This window comes from Chelonoidis abingdonii, chromosome 17 (genome assembly GCF_003597395.2).
Source record: "Chelonoidis abingdonii isolate Lonesome George chromosome 17, CheloAbing_2.0, whole genome shotgun sequence".
NCBI classification, from domain to species: domain Eukaryota; kingdom Metazoa; phylum Chordata; order Testudines; family Testudinidae; genus Chelonoidis; species Chelonoidis abingdonii.
In genome coordinates, this window is record NC_133785.1 from 30,682,195 (window position 1) to 30,699,991 (window position 17,797).

Here is a 17,797-nt window from a genome sequence, read left to right on the forward strand (position 1 = left end):
AGGGGGTGGTTAGGGGACAAGAAGCAGGGGGGGTAAATGGGTTGGGTGTTCTCAGGGGTGCAGTCAGGGGATGGTAAGGGGAGGGGGCAGATACGAGGTGGGGGCCAGGCTGTTTGGGGAGGCAGAACCTTCCCTACCTGGCCCTCCATACAGTTTTGCAACCCCAATGTGGCCCTCAGGCCAAAAAGTTTGCCCACCCCTGTTATAAGCAGAACTCAGCCAGTGTCTAGCACCACCCTTTTAAAAACACCGACACCTCTTAAGTATGTTATGTTAAAAAGCATCTGATCATTGCAGGATGGAGGGGAGGGTCAGGTCAATAGAGAAGAGACATAGCGGATAAGCCTGTTCTATGATAGAGAGACTACCAGGATCTGTCTGAATGCATTATTTACAGGGTGATCATGCATGCTTAGATGTAAGACTCTTTCCCAGTGCCAAAGAGTTGGCATTTACCACATATCCTAAAGGAAAGATCTTAAAGGCTGTCAACTATGCTGCTGCTTCTAAAGCCATTTAAGTGGGAAGAAGCGGTGCAGAATCTATATTAGAAGTAGAGTCTAAACATGCCAAGAGGCAGCACCTGCACACTAGAAAAGGCTGACTTCCCCCCGCCCCCGCCCAACCCCCCGCAAAAGCTGTGTATGGATGGAGACACACTGCATGGAAAATAAATTCCCAAAGTGGGCAAGGGTATGCACTCCATACAAGCGGCTTTCCCTGACTCCCACAAAAATCCCTGGTGTTCCTGGATTTTGGTATGTAATGTGGGTTTTTGCCACCTCTGTTCTGACTCCCTGCTGACAAGCTGGGCAAGGTCCCCTGTTCCCTGCTGCTCTTTTATTAAAGAATTGGTCTTTTCCCCACCTTAAAAGCTTTATTGCAAAGCCATAAACTACTTCCCACCCAGCCTCCTCTTACCCTGCAACTAAGACTTCTCAAGTCATTAACAGATTTTTCACACACAAATTTAAGAGGTGCCAAACATTATTATTAATAATGTCAACTCCAAGCCTTCAAAACCACAAGTTGGGCCCGCAAAAACCATGAGATTGTCATAAACTCCTTGTGTGGTGTGGGAAGGGGGCGGGGTGAAAATAATTTAAAGGATTTACCAGTCCTTAGAAGGGGGCGGGGCCTCTACTGGAAGAGGCGGGGCCTTTAAATCCCCAGGCACTTTAACTCAGGATTTAAAGGGCCCGGGGCTGAGGCTGTGGTAGCAGCAGCTGGGAGCCCCAGGCCCTTCAAATCACCCCCACAGAGGTGGCTGGGAGCCTCGGGGGTGATTTAAAGGGCCCAGGGCTCTAGCTGCTGCTACTGCAGCAGAGTCCCGGGCTCTTTAAATCACTGTCGGCGGGGGCCCTGGCCTCTGGCAGAGCTTTAAAGGGCCCGGGCAGTAGCAGCAGCAGGGAGTCCCTGGCCCTTTAAATCACCACTAAAGCCCCACAGCCGCTACCGCAGGGCTCTAGCAGCGGGGTTCAGGTGGTGATTTAAAGGGGACCAGAGGGTAGTGGCAGCGGGAGTCTTGAGCCCTTTAAATAGCCACCTGAGCCGTGCTGCTGGAGCCCGAGGGTAGCAGCAGCAGCCGGGAGCTCGAGAGGTGATTTAAAGGGCCCGGGGCTCCAGTTGCCACTACCTCCCAGGCCCTTTAAGTCATCCCCAGAGCCCTGCTCCTGGAGTCCTGGGGTAGCAGCAGTGGTGCTCCGGTGGCAAGTTAAGGGGCCCAGGATGGTAGTGGCATCCGAGCCCCTGGCCCTTTAAATTGCCACCTGAGCCCTGATGCTGCTACCCCAGGGTTCTGGCAGGCTCCAGGAGCCATTTAAAGGGCCTGAGGCGATAGCGGCTACCAGAGCCCCAGACCCTTTAAATTGTCCCCAAATCCCTCCTGCCAGAGACCTGGGAAGGTGGCGGTGGGTCTCCACTGGCTATTTTAAGGGCCAGGGTGCTAGCGGCTGCCACAGCCTCAGACCCTTTAAATAGCCGCCGGAGCCCCACCACCGCTACCCTAGGGTTCCGGGGATGATTTGAAGGGCCAGCAGCAGGTGCCCCTAGCCCTTTAAATTGCCACCTGAGCCCCGCCGCTGCTTCCCTAGGGCTTCAGCAGCAGGGCGCTAGTGGCAATTTAAAGGGCCCAGGGCTCCAGTCACTGCTGGGAGCCCCAGGGCCTTTAAATTGCCCCCAGGGGAAGCCGATCTGCCCAAGTACGCCGTACCAGCGGGTACCAGCTTACTTTCACCTCTGGGATGGGGGAAGGGCTTTCTGTTGATCCATTTTTCAATTTATTTCACATCATTATCACTGAACGTGTCTTTGTTTTTGTATCATGAGAAAGTGGAACTTCTGTTCACCATCTGCCTTCTTTATGTCATTTAGTTTGTGTGCTTTTATCATGTCCCTTCTCTCAGGTAAGCAGTCCCTATCGTCTCAAGCTCTTCTCAGATGAGAGGGGTTTTGTTTTTATTTTCAGGATGGTGGGATCTGGGAAGTGTGGGATGAAAGGGAGAAGACTGATTAAGAAAAGATTATGTTAAAACAACAAATCAGCTGCAGGGTAAAGAGCTCCTATGCTGTTACTGTGGTGTGTGGAAACTGAATAGTATCCCTCTAAATAGTCTGACACCTGTTAGTGGTGCTCAGTGTGTTAGAAACAAGCCAGGGTAGCAGTGTGTATATGGATCTAGGCATTGTGTGTTGTGTATATTTATTTTACACAGTTATTTGAACCTCCTGTGCCTTTTCTTTTTATGCTACTATTGTTCAATGCTTACTGTATCTCCAGATGCAATATTGATGTTTCACGTTCCCTCCTGTGACTTACTCCACGGCCCTAAAACTGCTGTGCGAATTTTTCTGATTGTGGATAAAATTTTCAAAAGTGCCTAAGACCTATTGCAAGTCAGTAGGACTTGGGCTTCTGAATCATTCAAGTGCTTTTCAGAATGTTACCATGTATATGTAATATTCCTTTCTCATTCAATATTTATACACATTTCCCCCCACCCACCCCCTTCTCTCTTTCTTAGCTGCCTGAGCTGCTCCTTGCTAGTTTATTCCCTCTTCTCATGTGCGCCTTCCCTTGGGTCCACTTGGGCTTCTTCTTAAATAACTTTCTTTGGGTTCCCCCCTCGTTCCCCCCCTCAGTGGATTTCACATCATTGCTTTGATCTCTCCTCGATTTGTGCACTCAGCCACCCACCGGTCCCATTCAGCGTAACTGAAGAGAAATGTTTTTATGTTCCAGCCAATCCCACTCGCCTCTCGCGCTGCTGCATGCAAGGGCCAGTGCGAGTTTGTCTGGCATTTGGTGCCAGTCTCGGCTGAGCCAGTTAAGACGCTAGAGCCATTTGCATTCTGGCAGATGCAGTGGTGGGTAACGTCCATGTTGCTAGAGAGAAAAACGCTGCTGCATATCAGGGGGTGCAAATCTTAGTTACAAGGGAGGCTAGGGGAGTAGCTTCCCCAGCCCCAGAAAATAAGGAAGGGCTTGTGCAAGCAAAGTTTGGATTTCAGTAGAACTGGCTGAATGTTTTTGGTTCATTTCTTTGTTGGGAGGGAGGGTTTTTGTCAAAAAGCCAAAACCCAGACTGGAAAAAAAAAATCTAAATTGAACAATGTTGGGGTTTTTTGATTGAAGACTCCAACCTCTCCTCCCCCCCAAAATTCATACTCGGGCACAAGGTACATCCTTTCCCTACCACCTCTAAGTGTCATCCCCCCCGCCCCTCTCACACACAGACCCTGGCTGCACTGCTCGGGGCTCCCCCACACCCAAAACTCCTACACTTACTGGAGCTGCTTTCAGCCCCGGAAGGGATGGAGTGTGGCACCTGGGATGTATTTGTGCAGAGAGATTTAGGGGGGTGGCAATATCCTGATTAGAAAGGTGGGACTGTGTGACGTGGGGCTGTGTCACATCCAGTCCAGGTGGTTTTTCCTTGGGAGATTTCCATCAGCATGTAGCAGCTCCCACTCCAGTTTGCGTGGCATGAGCAGTAAATATTGTACTAGCATTTCAGCCGGCAGGGTCCAGGCTACCTGCAGATGTGGATCTGGCAGCAGCCTCTGAACCAGACCTGATCACAGGCTCCTGAATTCCCCCCTTTGTGGGAGAAACTTGCACACGCCTGCTGTTCTCCTATTCACTTGCTCAGCCAAAGGAGCGCATCCCCCTCACCCCATTGCAGTGTGCTGAAACTTTCCCATGGTGGGCACCGATTGGGGGGAGCCTATGCCTGGCCATCATGCTGACACCTAGCAATGTAAACTACTGTAGACCCAGCTTCCATCTCACTAAAATCCCTGAACATTAATAGTTAATGCCCTGCATTTTAGTCAGTTTTTTAATTGCTTCTGTGTCATGGTTGTGTATATTTGGAGGTAGGTGGGTGAAAATAGCAGCAGCTTAGGAAGGCGGGGGTGAGGGGAGGAGTGCATTTTAAGTGTTTTTAGGAAAGCTCAGGGGATCTGCACCAGTTTATAAACAGTTTGGCCTGATTCAGATCCCATAAAAGCCACCGGAAAGACTCCCATTGACTTCAGTGACCTTTAGATTTGCCTCTATGAGACCCATTTTTTCCCCCCTTTCCTCCTCTTTCTACTTTTTTGTGCTCTCTTTTCGGGAGCAGAAGTACCAGAATCCCACAAGACCCAGGAAGTACCAGCAATCTCACCTCAAGGACCTTATTTGATTGCCGCCTTGCCCTTCCCAGACATTCAAGGACTCGTGGTGGGTGTGGTAGGGAATCTGCCCTGACCCACATGTAGAGTCAAAGCCGTGGAGAAGTAGAGAGAGGAGCAGGAACCCCCTCCTCACTGATCCTCCCATTGACACACCTGCCTGATAACTCCCCACCCCACTCCTGCGATGGGTATCCTAAGCCTGACGCTACTTCTCCAGACCTGGGAAGAGCTTTGGGGGTGGTGCACTTCTAGCACAAGTCAGGTTAGCTCTTACTCTGAGCAGTTGTTAGTTTGATGTGTTAGTTTGAAATTGGAAAAGGGTTCAGAAAAGGGCAACAAAAATGATTTGGGGTATGGAACAGCTGCCATCTGAGGAGAGATCAATAAGACTGGGACTTTTCATCTTGGAAAGATGACTAAGGGGGGATATGATAGAGGTCTATAAAATCATGACTGGTGTGAAGAAAGTAAATAAGGAAGTGTTATTTACTCCTTCTCAGAACACAAGAACTAGGGGTCACCAAATGAAATTAATAGGCAGTGGGTTTAAAACTCACAAAAGGAAGCATTTTTTCACACAATGCCATCAACCTGTGCATAGGGTGACCAGAGGTCCTGATTTTATAGGGACAGTCCTGATATTTGGGGCTTTGTCTTATATAGGAACCTATTACCCCCCCACCTCCTGTTCCAATTTTTCACACTTGCTATCTGGTCACTCTACCTCTGGAACTCCTTGCCAGAGGATACTGTGAAGGATCAGACTATATCAGGGTTCAAAAAAGAACTAGATAAGTTCATGGAGGATAGGCCCATCAATGGCTATTAGCTATGATGGACAGGGAGGGTGTCCCTTGCCTCTGTTTGCCAGAAGCTGGGAATGGGCAACAGGAGATGGATCACTTGCTGATTCCCTCTGGGGTACCTGGCATTGGTCACTGTTGGAAGACAGGATACTGGGCTAGATGGACCTTTGGTCTGACCAATATGGCCATTCTTAGGTTCTTATCAACCCAAACCATCTCCTACCGCCTTCAAACTATGAGGCCAGAGCCTAGCTACTGTCTCTGTAAAAGGGCCAAACGCTCTCCCTGATTTTAGGGTGTTCAAAATCAATATTCTCCCACTAGCTTGAATCCTACTTTGCCTATTCCCTGCTCTTAGCTCCATCGGAGAAATGCAATTGTCCAGCATAAAGCATTTCCTACTAGATAACTTATTTCAGTGGTGTTCCAAAGGCAGCAGCTGCTGGAATGCACAAGAGCTCCAGAGTATTTTAATAAATATGAAAGTTTAAGACAAGTGCAGACATGCTGGCTCCTGGCACTGCTCCTTCCCTTCTAGTTCAGGGTGGCTTTTTTAATAGCAGCAGAAGAAATAGCAAAGCAGGATGGAACAATCAGTCGGAGGGGCAGAATCACCGTCGTGCTCCTAATGTCTAACAAACGTCTTTCAATAGTGCTCACTATGGTACTCTGTCCCTCTCCAAACAGGCCCCGCTTTCTCACAGGAAGCGTCCCCAGCACTAGAATGCTGAGATTGTGTAGGGAGTGTGTTTGTTTCTCTGATCACCAGGGACCATAATGGCTGAGTCAATCACTTGTCAGAAAGGGCTCATTATCGCTAGTATAGACAAGAAAACGGGTAGTCCATAGCACACTGTGCTCAGCAGGGTGCATGGGATGGGGAAACTCACTCTTTTATTGCCCAGATAGTGCTTTGTGCTCTCTGTTAATATTGATGGAGTGCGCGTAACTGGCATGTAAAGGCTATGGCTGCCGTCGGGGGTAGAACCATGCTGGTTACTGTGAGGTGGTCATTAGTCCGTTCCAGGATTGCTTTGGCCACTCGAGGGCTTGTGTGAAATCCTGTGTGTTGACGGTAGGTAGCATGGCTGTGACAGTCATTCTGGGCACCAGAAAATCAGAGAGAATCTCTGCATCCCGCAGCCTCATTAAAGAATCCACTCTCGTATTAACGCTGACAGAGCTCTGTTTCTGTTCTGCCGTAAGAGAGTGATGACGTTACTATTGGGTTTAAACCTGCTGCCCACCTACAAGCCACCTCTGTATGGGGTAGTGCCTGGTCCGTGACTGTAACCTTGTTATGGAGCCGTCATGGTCCGGGCGCCTGATTCTCCATTGTGCTGTACCCAGGCACCAGATGAGAACGGCAGCCTTTGACATTCACTCTGTACTGGTGTAACTGGCCACACAAGATGCAAGGCAATGGACAATCGGGTCCCTGGTCTTTATAGGGTTTGCTTCAGGGGATCTCCATTTGCCTTCTTGCCTACCATCAGACACTTGTTCCCCACCTCCTCACTGGCGACGACAGGAGGGTTTGTCTTCACGCTCCCGTAATGCTGTTGCACAACAAAGTTATACAACTGCTGGGTCTTCTCTACCCAAGTGAGACTGGAACCGCATTCTAGTTCAGCCAGGGGACTGCTGTGCTACATCACGGGTCTTGCATCCTGTCCGTCTCGGTTGGGTGGCTGGGTTCTGTCGTGCATTCCCTGATCAGTATGGTCCGGTTGCCTTTCAGAGAACCATATTGTCTGTTCCCTGTAGGGAGTGGGGCTAGAGTACACTTCTCTAATGTCTGTTAATGTTATTGTCATAGGTGCCAACTTCCCCTGTACCAAGGGGTGCTCGAAACCCCCTTCACCCCAGGCCCTGCCCTGACTCCACCCCTTCCCCCAAGCCCTCACGCCACCTCTTCCCACCCCTGCTTCGCCCTGCCTCTTCCCCGACTCTTTCCACCCCCTCCCCTCAGCACGCCCTGTCCCTGCTTCTCCCCCTCCCTCCCGGAGCCAACCTGCACGCCGTGAAGCAGCAGTTTGCGGAGGTGCTGGGAGGGAGGGGAAGGAGTGATCAGTGGGGTCACGAGCAAGGGAAAGTATCTGGGGGCTGTGGGGGGGAGAGAGGGAGCTTGGCTGCTGGTGGGTGCTGAGCACCCATTAAGTTTTCTCCGTGGGTGCTCATGGTTATCGTTCATAAGGAAACAAATTCCAATGCACCCCGGGCAGGGATCATGGCTGAACCCTTCTACGGCTGTGTCTAAACCTGGCTGTCCCACACACAGTTCTGCAACATCCACCCTTCTCTAAGTCACCTCTGTGCAGAGGCGGGGCTAGCCCACTGGGGCCATAAGCAGGAATATTTTGCTTCCCCCCTCCCCCACACACAACACATACGAATAATTAATAAGGGGCCCCCTTAAGCTGCTTGGCGCCCTAGGCAATTGCTTAGTCTGCTCAAGCCTCCCGCCAGCTCTGCCTCTGCAACATGGCAGATCTCTTCCAGCAATCAGGTGTGAGAGCAGATGCATTTCGCTGGCTCCTGTCCTACTGCTCTTCATTTACAATGGCAAAAGGTGCAGTCTGGGTCCATTCTTACCATGGATATTTACAGCAGTAGGCTGATTATCTGTGGTTTTGCCCATCACCTCCTAGGCCGCTCTGAAGAGCAGGGCCGGTTCCAGACACCAGCGAAGGAGGCAGGTGCTTGGGGTGGCCAATGGAAAGGGGCGGCACATCCAGGTCTTTGGTGGCAATTCGGCAGTGGATCCCTGAGTCCCTCTCTTCCTCTTTGAGCTGCCGCCGAAGTGCCGCCGAAAAGGAAAGTCGGGAGCAAAGGACCCGCCTTCGAAGAATGGAGCCGCGTGTCTGAGCTGCCGCCAAAGTGCTGCCGATCAGTTTTTATCTTTTTTTTCACTTCGCCACTTCGGGCAGCAAAAAAGCTGGAGCCGGCCCTGCTAAAGATGTTCCAAGAACTCTCTGCAGAGGGGTTTTTATGCAGTTTTTGCTTCGAAACCAAACTTGTTGGAATGGAGACTGTCTGTAGCAATAACAGTCTTTGCGATGGAAGCCTAATCAAATGCCACATGACCAAAACCCTACGCAGCTGCAGTTGTGAGATTTGTCTTTTCCCTTTTCAAAGTTAATCCCGCTAAGAGCCTGTATAACATAACCTTGTTTTCTCCATATCCATAGGCCTGGAAATTCAGCCATTTGGACATTCCTGGCTGCGAATCCTGCCCTCGGCGAATGTATTTGATGCTGGTACAAGGTCTCTTGGCTGCCTGTGCTCATGCCCGTCTGTTAAGATGGCACCGTGCCCAGGAACAAGATGGTGTGCTATTTTTGTTGAAGCCTAGGTGCCAAACAGACCAGATGTTTTCAGCAGCAAAGTGAAATGGGGAGGCAGAGTCCCTTTTTAAATACTGACTCCTTGGGCAATGCCAGCGGATAGAGACGGGTGGCAGCTTCTCTCCTCCATTTCATCCCAACCTTGCCACGACCCACTCTCCTTCACCAAAATGCTGTACATTAATGGTATTTGCCAGGACGGCCGATGCTGTTGTCACTTACTGTCTCATTCCCATACTGAGCTGTCATAATATGCTGGCTAAGTGTGCCTAATCCCCACTGAGAATAAGAGGCTACCACTGTCACTAGCTAACAGTTACTCATTTAGTTCAAGTGGCAGAGGGCTGTGCTTTGGAGGTGCAGGATCTGGGATTCTGTCCCTGCTGCTGACCTGTCTGGGGGCGCTGTCTGTGGTTTGTATTGGTATTTTGTGGTGCTAACAGCAGGAGCGTGTAATACGCTGGTAATGGCTGGCGTTTGCCTTTAGGCACGCTTCTGAGCAGGAGTCGTTGCGTGAGCCGCACCGCTCAAGGGGTAGCCCAAGAATTGACGGGTAGTGATTCACGGTTAGCCTATGCACGAAGGCCATTGCAGCACGCACCTCTGTGGGTGGGCCAGCGCAGTGGCAGGGTAGAGTCCTCCTCTATTTGCTGGGCACCTGCTGGGATGGTGAGGAAGTAAAAGTAAGCAGGTGCTGCACGTGCCACCTATCCTGTGCACTGGGACCCAAGGACCAGGGGCTATGCTCAGAAGTGAAGGGAGGGGCAGGTTCTCCCTGGGGTGGGCCTACAGTCCAGTCCAATCCAGCCTTAAATATGTTGTGCCACCCTTTAGTGGCTGGTCCAGTGTGCTTTGGAGCCAGATTTTTTTAAAGGGCTCAGAGCTCCTGATTGGAGCTAGTGTTTTTTTGTTGTTTTTTTTTTCTCCAAAACTGCTGAGCACTTAAATACTGACCTCCTCTGAAATTCTAGCCCTTGGTGACATAAGTCCTGGGTTCTGTCCTGTGGGAGGCGGGAGGGTTTTGTTTTTGTTTTTGAAGTGATTATACGTTCTTGTTTGTGCATCGTGCCCTCCCTTCACTGAGTGATCGGTCCTGGCAGTGACTTTCCGAGGAGAAATCTCATCCCACCTAGTTTTTTCTTAAAACAAAACCTTTTGCCTAAGTGTGTACGTGTAAGAACACTGGGGAGTGAGCTGTGCAAGGCAGATCTGAGCAATCCTGCAATAGCTGATCATCTATGACTAGGCTTGGGCAGAATTTGATTTTTTTAAAAATATATATATTAAATTTATAATTATATCATTTGTATATTTTTAAAATATATATAGAAGGATAACATGGATTGTTTTTAAGTATTTTTTATTGATTAAAATTTTCATAGTTTCAGGAAATGGTAGATGAGGGGGAGGTCACACAATAATGACAGTTGACAATGAGATTCAAAAAGTTAAAACTTTATAGAATATCAAGGTTGGAGGGGACATCAAGATATTATCTAGTCCAACCCCCTGCTCAAAGCAGGACAAGTGCCTAGACTTTTTTTTTTTTTTAACCCCAGTTCCCTAAGTGGCCTCCTCAAGGATTGAATTTACAACCCTGGGTTTACCAGGTCAATGCTCAAACCACTGAGCTATCTCTCCCCTTTTAAAGTACACCTTCTCGAAATAGACAAAGTAAATTGCCTTACATCAAACTCAAGTTCTGAAGCAGCATTTTTCTTTCTTTGCCTGTCTGGTATATTCTGATGATTATCAATGGAAATATTTTTTTTTCATTGGTTTGGGTGTGTATGGTAAAACTGACGTGGATCTGAGATTTACGGATTAAAGGTCTTTAATTCTTCCAAGCCTGTCTGAGACACCTTCCAGCGCAAGAAAGGAACCTTGGAGTTTTCACATCAGCCAGTAAAGAATGAGTAATAGCAAACCCACCTGAGTCTCTGAACCCTGGGCAGCCAGTGCTTAATTTGTGCCAGGTCTGAGCCCTGGCACCTCCAGGCTTGGCAGTTCATAGTCTCGGCACCTCTGGGCTTGCTGCATCCATTATGAATGTAAAAAAATTGATTAAGTCCCAGCATCTAATTGCTTGAGCCCCAGCACCTCTTTCATTACAAATTAAGCCCTGTGTGCAGCCTTCTGCTGAGGGAGATGGAAATGACTGCACTGTGGCTGTGTGTTCCACTGGGTACAATACTCTCTCTCTCTCTCCTTGCTGACAGCAGAGAAGGCTGAATGCTTCCTCTCCTCCAATCCCTCTGGACCCCACTGAGCTACAGCCGTGGCGCGTGCTCAGGAAGAACCTGTCAACAGCAGGGAGGGCTTAGGGACGAGCACAAAATGCTAAGCGGTGAAAGTAACCAGTTTGTAAACTGAACACGGCCCTAACAGATGGGTTCCACTGAGTCAGGCCTTCCCGGCTTGTCAGGGGCTGAAGAGGGTTCCACCTCTTCTCATGAGGCTGCTTCAGTGCAGCGAAAGGGCAAGAGGAGTGTGGCAGGGTTAGGACGCTCTAGCCCTTTCCTTCGTTGAGCCTGGGAGTTATGGTTCAAGGTAGGTGACTGAATACCGCAGGCAGTTCATGGACCCGGCACCTCTGGGCTTGCCGCCTCAGTTGTGAAGATAAAGAAATCGCTTGAGCCCCAGCACCTCTTTCATTTCAAATTAAGCAAGGCAGAGAGAGAATTCTGCACTCTGAACACTAATAACACTTTGCATCAGTAAGTGACTTGTCACCACAGGCGCCAGCTGCCTCCAGGCCCCAGGGGTGCTCAACTGTCTGCTTTTCCCCAGGCCCCATCCCCCACCCAATCCCTTCCCCCAAACTCTCACCCCTGCCCTGTCTCTTCTCTCCCCCTTGCCCCGCCCCAGCCTCCTGCATGCCGAGGAACAGCTGATGAGGGAGGTGAAGGAGTTGATTGGCAGATGGGAGGGCTGGTGGGAGAGGGGGGAAACTGGCTACTGGTGGGTGCTAAGCATCCACTAATTCCTGGAGCACCCACAGAGTCAACACCTAGGCTTGTCACACAAGAAATCTGTGACAGAATTGGGACAAGGACACGGGAATCCTGGCTCCTATACTTTAGTAACTTCCTTTGGATAGCATTTCTGATAGGAAGCTGCTGCTTATGCTTGTGGCAGCATCCACAGCCCAAAGGAGACTCTTGGAAGAGAACTGTTTCCCCTTGATAACTGAGTAACTTGACAATTTTTAAAGTAAGCAAAAAATCACCATAACTTTTGGGACCGTTCTGAATAATAACCCCCAGTGCTGGTATTTCTTCCACCTCTGGGCAGAACAATGACTCCTATACAACATCTCTTTCGTATTCCATGTGGCAGTCAACCCTTTATGATTACATCATACTTAGGTATGTTTAAATAAAAACAGATTTAAGGGTCTATTGTTGTTGCCACATGTAAAGTGCCCCCTGGGAAAGGCTACTCATCTTCCTGATTGTAGCTTAGTGTTTTGGGAATAAAACATCCTTTCACTACACTACATAAGTATGTATGTACATGCCTGCACACACGTTAAAGACTTTTTTTTATCAAAAAGTGAATGACTCGCAAATGTAGAGGGTTTACACTGTAGATGAAATTTGCCTTTAACAGTTGCTCTAAAATAACTTGCCTTGTGTAATTCCTCCCTCTCCTTGCTCCCCCACCAAGGAATTTGATTCTTCAGAACAATAATAAAAAGCAAAAATTATAGCATCTCTTGCAATAGGTGACCCTGTATTTACCAGTGATTGACTTGAAAATCAAACTACACTAAACGGCATCTGTGCAGCTAATTAACTGGCTCAGTGCTCATGCAGAGGCATGGTGAGCCGCTTACAGTAAAATTTGAACTCTGGCAAACAGTGTCTCAGGCTCTTGGGAGTAAAAACCTGCATTTTTATCGCAGCTGGCTGGCTGCGTTTGTGGAAGTTGAAACAGTGATCTGATGATTTGCCAGTCATCATGCAACATGCATGATCTGACTTTTTTCCCGATGTCCCACATGGGAACTCTCTGCTGCTTTGTTGCTTCAGGAAATATAATTGGATTTTTAAACCTTTTTTTTTCTTCTTCTGTTTGGTAGACACGGGAAACCAATGTAGTTGGCTATTTGCATCCAAAGGGAGAACATGCAGTCTTTGAGGGAAAATTGCTTGTTTCTTGTCCTTTTGCTTTGTGGCATTATTTGGTAGACAAAAGCTAGTTTGCTTAGCTCTAACGTTGAATCCACTCAGACAGTAGGAGGTTGAATTTTTGACTCAAAATCTAATGTTTGAGTACTTGTCTCTACGAAGAAGGGACTTCTGACGAAAACTGAAGGTAGAAGGTGAGATGGGGATCCTGGGGTCTGCAGGAATCCAGTGGTGAAAACAGGAGTGGAAAGCACGAAGAAGATAAAACAAATGCAGACAGATTGCGATTTAACAAACTGGAAGAGCTTCATTTTGACTGGATAGATTCTGCCACTGTGCAGAAGTCTCTCAAAAAGTCTTAAATTCAGATAAGCAAGAGGTGAATGTAGGCATTTTAGGGGAGATCTAGAGACTTCAGATGTATTTTTTCCTGATCAAAAGCAAGTCTCTTGCTTCCCTGAAGTGGACAAGGAAAAGGCTAGATGGAGGTTGATAGAGAGCGAAATGGCAAAATGACTAATAAGCAAGTTCTGATACTTTAAGCCTCAAGGTATGTTTAATTAGTTTAAAGTCCCCAGTTCATTCCCACTTGTCCTGCTCCAGTCCTAATTAATTTCTACTAGACTCCTCTTTAAAGCTTTTGACCTAATCATGTACTCCTTTGCTTGAGCAAAACTCCCACTGACTCCAATGGGAGTTCTGTCTGCATCAAAAGCATGCATAGAGGCCCTTCAGCATGCTAGGCAGGGGAAAGGAGAGTCATCCCTTTGTGTTCAGAGGAGTATTGTCTGCGTGAAATACCCGTACGTTGCCAGAGGGATTTTGGAAATTTCTGCAGAGGGAGACTGACAAGAAGGATATTTAGGAGGTCTGAAAAATGCCTTGAGGGACAGGGAAGTTAGCAATCTTTATTCTGTTTTCAGGATTTAAAGGATTTAAATTTAATATTCTCTGAGGTGGGAGGGCCAAGGGCAAATGAAGCGGACTCTCAGGGCATGCCTACATTATGAAATTAGGTCAGTTTTATTGAAGTCGATCTTCAGTAAGCGATTTTATACAGTTGATCGTGCGTGTCCCCACTAAGCACATTAGGTCAGTGGAGTGCGTCCTCAGTACCGTGGCTAGTATTGACTCAGAGTGGTGCACTGTGGGTAGCTATCCCTCAGTCCCTGCTGCCCATGGAATTCTGGGTTAAACTCCCAGTTTCTGGTGGGGCAAAAACATTGTCACAGGTCATTTTGGGTACATGTCATCCGTTTCCCCTCCCTCCCTCTTTGAAAGCAACGGCAAACAATTGTATGGCGCCTTTTTTCCTGGGTTATCCATGCAGATGCCATAGCATGGCAAGCATGGAGCCCGCTCAACTGCATACTGCTTTTGTGAGCATTGTAAACACCTCACGCATTATCCTATAGTATGTGCAGAGCCTAGCTAGGAGCCGCCAGCATGAGGAAGATTGTGAGGAGGACATGGACACAGATGTTCCTGAAATCATGGGCTGTGGTAATTGGGACATCATGGTGGCATTGGAGCATGTTGATACAGTGAAATGCTGATTCTGGGTCCGGCAAACAAGCACAGACTGGTGGGACTGCATAGTGTTGCGGGTATGGGATGATTCCCAGTGGCTGCAAAACTTTCACATGCATAAGGCCACTTTCCTGGAACTCTGTGAGTTGCTTTCCCCCCACCCTGAAGTGCAGGAATACCAAGATGAGACCTGCCCTGAAAGTTGAGAAGCAAGTAGCGATAGCCCTCTAGAAGCTTGAAACACCTGACTGCTCCCAGTCAATCAGAATTCAATTCAGAGTGGGCAACTCTACCATGGGGGCTGCTTTGATCCAAGTAGCCAGGGCAATCAATAACCTTCTGCTGACAAGGGTAGTGACTCTGGGAAATGTGCAGGTCATAGTGGATGGCTTTGCTGCAGTGGGGTTCCCTAGCTCCGGTGGGGCGATAGAACACATATCCCTACCTTGGCACTGGACCACCTTGCCAAACAGTACATAAACCGCAAGGGGTACTTCTCATGTAAAATCATGATGGATTCTCTGGGTTCAATATCAGGATGGGTTCCCTGGTTACACCAAATTCTTGCACCCTGAACATGCCTGATCTCAGAAGCTAAGCAAGGTCAGGCCTGGTTAATATTTGGATGGGAAACCTCTTGGGAATTTTGGGTGCTGTGTGGTGTTCTTTTTGTTTTGTTTTGTTTTTCAGTAGGAGGTGAGATCTCAGTAAGACTTAGCTTGTTCTAACACATGGCTTTGAAAGGCACAGATAAATTTAGATGTTGGGTAAGTGATGTAGCCACTCTACAGGTATCACTATTGTATCACGGCAACATCATCTAGAGACATTAAGGAATCTGTCCACCATCAAGATGATAAAGGGGACAGCCATAACCAGGTGGCATGCTGTTCATTCTTGAGCTCCATGGCGGCAGGACTTGGGGAGTTCAGGAAGCCTCAATGCTAAAGAAGTAGTTAAACTGCCCATGACCATAACCTATCCTTTTCCAATGAACAAAGATTTTCTGGTTCATATGACTATTCTGAAGGACACGAGCGAGCTGATCCTGGAGGACTATGGAAGCAGATCTGAGCTGTCTATCTGCTAAGAAATGTACCATCAATCCAAAATGCAGTCTTACGCCACTGATTTCTGCTGTTCCTTAGTCAGGTCATGCCCAATGTACTGTCCAAGAGTACACTCCACTATTTCACTTTATCTGGCATTTTTGATGTGGCTTTGAGATGAAATTGTGAAGTCAGCTGTTTGATAGGTGGCTACACGCTGTAATGCATCCAGGGCCCTGCTTTTGTGCTTAATTGTTAGTTCAGCAGGTGCAATAATTAGGACATTGGTGGATGTCCATAAGCTAGTGGCTGGCAAGCCTGCAGAGAAGCGTGACTCTCGACTGGATTTTATTGTGTCTTCTCAATGTGTTAAAAAGGACAAAAAGTGGCCAAGCTCTATCCCCAAATAAGTAAGGTGCAGTTCAAAAACAATTGGCTGATTATTCAGAAGTACCTGCAGCTGTTGATGAGCTAACTAGAGGGCAGGATGGAGACAAGATGGATGCTGTCTGTAATGAGTTTAGTTCAGGTACTTTTCGAAGCGGCAACTTAGCCAAGGTGTCAAGGTGAGATGACAGACATTACTCCAGCTCCTCAAAGCTCCTTCTGGCTATTGCCAGACACTCGTTGCCAGTGTGCGCAAACTTAGTTGCTGAGATTGATAGCAGATCAGCTGTACATATATGAGAGCATCGGAACAACTGTAGATCCCTAGGGAGGTCCATTGTTCATATGACATGGGTGACTTGAACTATCTCCACATCTGACCATTTTTAACAGAACTGTGATCATCTCATAATAAACTCTGCAAGTTTGTTGTCTGGGACCCATGGAATATAATTTTAAGACTAGTCCATGGTGCCAAACTGTCATGCCAACCAAATGTCAGCAAAAATGATGCTGACTTTCTGTCCTGCTTTCAAAGGCATGTGTAGTAAAAGATGTCAGTTTAATCACTTGCTCCTCAGCACTGTGGCCTGGTCAGATACCTGCCTGGTAGCAAGGGAACTGTGGGTCAATTTAAAGGCAACAGTCATCTAAGTACCAATCTCTAGAGCGACTTAAAAGTGATGCTGATCAGAGCAATAGGGTGATAGTTTTTTGTGTCATCTGCCTTCCTTCCAAGCTTGAGAAGTGCCACAATGCGTGACCTTCCCCCTGTGCAGTATTCCAGACATGTATTTTAGCACGTTTAGCAGAAAAGTGCAACAGGATATGTCTATGTGATGCACAAACTCCCCATGGATGTTAAGCTCAGGAGCCTTGTCAGGTTTGAAGAAAGAAATCCCTGATCTCAGGTCCTCCCCAGTGAATGGCTGGGATGAGCTGGAGTCAAAGGAAGGGGCTGACTAAATCTTCCTGGGAGCAGAGAATACCTTACAACAATGATTGCTATTTGTAATTGCTGGCTGGCTGTCGGCCACAAAGTGGGCTCCCACTGCATTTGCAGAGCTGTGCAGGGTTTTCAGGCAGAGCAGACTCCTAAAGGCCATAAAGACCAAAGCCCTACCGCTAAAGCGCATGAACTCCAGGCTTTTCATGCCATCTTTCCTGCCTCTTACCACTAAGCCATTCTATTAGCATATTAGCGGCTGGTGTTGTCCCCTCAGGTGAAGCAGACTGTAAGATTTCTTGAAAGAGGTTGCCATGGTCGTCATCCCAGCAGGGGATACTGATCCTATGAAAACCACACGGAACTGACTTTCCACAGGACATAACAATAGCCACAAAGTGCCAGTTCTCTCTCTGTCCTCAGCTCCACATGCTGCTCCAGTAATGTAAAGGAATGGGCGCGCCCCTTGAAGTAACTCCTGTGTTAAGGGGCCTTTCTGGTGCCTATGCATGCATCACCCTACTCCCCCTGATTGGAGTGTGCCACGCTCTCTGCCTATCCTGGGCTGGTGGAGCAGCCCCAGGGGGCTGCATTGCAGGCATCCACTGTATCTTAGAGCTTTGGGGATTGTTCATGGCCTGGCATCCCCTGAGAGGAAGAGCTCAGAACTGGAGCCAAAGCTCCCAAGTTTTTGGCAGCTCTGGGTGCCGCTCACTGACTTCTTCCCATCCACCCTGCTCCAAGCAGTAGAAGCAGGTGTCGGGGTGATAGCAGGTCCTCTGCGCCGTATACACCCCCACATTTTAGCATTGGGAGCACAAACGTGAAAGAGGGAGAGGCAGGAATCCATCTCCCCTCTGGCTGACCCCTAAGCAGTGAGATCAGCTGTGTCGAGGAGGTAGGAATGGACTCCTGTCTC